The following is a 1,495-nucleotide window of genomic DNA, read 5'->3' as shown; positions in this document are numbered from 1 at the left end:
TCTTCCCTAAGTGTGACCACTTTTTTGTTAATATTTTCTTTGGGTGAGGGGCTGCATTCTTGATTAGATTGCCAAATACACACACACACACACACACACACACTAGAGGCCCAATGCACGAAATTCGTGCAGGGGGCTCGGCCCTCACAGTCCCAACCTCATCCAAAAGGTTGTCCACAAGGACATCTGGAAGGTTGTTCAGCTGTCTGGTTTAATTATATTACGCTTTTATTATATATATACTAGGTTCTAGTAGTATTGAGCAAATTTTTTTACTATTTCATTAATTATTGTTCTTAAATTGAGTTTTGTTTTTTTAATTTTTTTTAAAATATATTTTATTGATTTTTTACAGAGAGGAAGGGAGAGAGATAGAGAGTTAGAAACATCAATGAGAGAGAAACATCGATCAGCTGCCTCCTGCACATCTCCCACTGGGGATGTGCCCGCAACCCAGGTACATGCCCTTGACCGGAAACGAACCTGGGATCCCCCAGTCCGCAGGCCGACACTCTATCCACTGAGCCAAACCGGCTTCGGCTAAATTTAGTTTTTAGAGTTCTACGTAATCTGGATTCTTTTGCACCTTTTCTTCTTGAGTTGAATCTAACTCATGGTTAAATACAGTTTCAGTTCTGTGACAATAGAGTTGACCTTAGAGTGCCCTCACAATTTAAACATAAACCTTATTTTTTAGTTGCTAGCTAGTGTGAGTGAACTGAATTTTCTTATATTGTAATTCGTTAAACCATAACCAAGGTAAAATACTTTTTGAGGGCTTGGATGGGAGGATAAAGCAGCTTCTGTCTTCAACATGAGCATTATTTAGTCGGGCTAATATATGATTTTTAAAAATGCATCACTGTAGCAATTTCCAAGAGAACAATGGAATTATCAAGTTATACCCTAATGCTCATTTAATAACACAGGCCAGTCCTACCACTTCCACTTCAACTGGAATGGCTATGTTTTGACCTCTTTTGCTTATCCTAATAAAGATGTGATTTGAAGATGGGGTGCCTTGGCTAAAAATATTTGAAGTGTCTATTAGTTATGTAAGTAGAGGGGAGTGTGTGTTGCATTTTGGGTGATTTTTTCAGTATTGTCTTCCGTTTCACTCATTCACTCTTTACTATATCTACCTTACATTGTTCATTGCATTTTAAATATTAAACTATATTTTTGTTTCCATGATTTCTAATTGATTATGTACATCTGGTTTTATTTAATTCATTTTTATTAAATAATTTATAATTCTTTCTTAATGAAAGTATAACTTTCATTTATCTCTAGATATTCTCAACATAATTTATTTTACCCTTTCAGGCTATTCTGGAATGAATTCCTGTTCTGCTTTTGTTGATTTTATTGGCTAGCTTAACATTGAGTTTCCTCGTGTATTCTGTAAGATTATGGTTTTCTTTCCGTCACTCTTTCAACCTCTCTGATGGTCTTGTGGGTGCTTCCCTTATGAGCTTCAGGACCTCAATATAAA

The 1,495-nt window shown here is 36.0% G+C and overlaps 1 long non-coding RNA gene across 1 annotated transcript in view; it reads left to right on the top strand.

Annotated features, from left to right (window-relative positions):
- The window catches only part of LOC107182177, a 3,649-nt gene extending 2,448 nt beyond the window's left edge, over positions 1-1,201 (top strand). Inside the window, exon 2 of the long non-coding RNA XR_001512899.1 lies at positions 869-1,201. This is a non-coding gene — a long non-coding RNA (uncharacterized LOC107182177). The remainder of the gene's footprint in view (positions 1-868) is intronic.
- The last annotated feature ends 294 nt before the right edge of the window (positions 1,202-1,495 follow it).

The sequence above is a fragment of the Myotis davidii genome, unplaced genomic scaffold (genome assembly GCF_000327345.1).
Source record: "Myotis davidii unplaced genomic scaffold, ASM32734v1 scaffold32, whole genome shotgun sequence".
Lineage (NCBI taxonomy): Eukaryota > Metazoa > Chordata > Mammalia > Chiroptera > Vespertilionidae > Myotis > Myotis davidii.
This window is presented reverse-complemented; position numbering and strand designations above follow the sequence as displayed.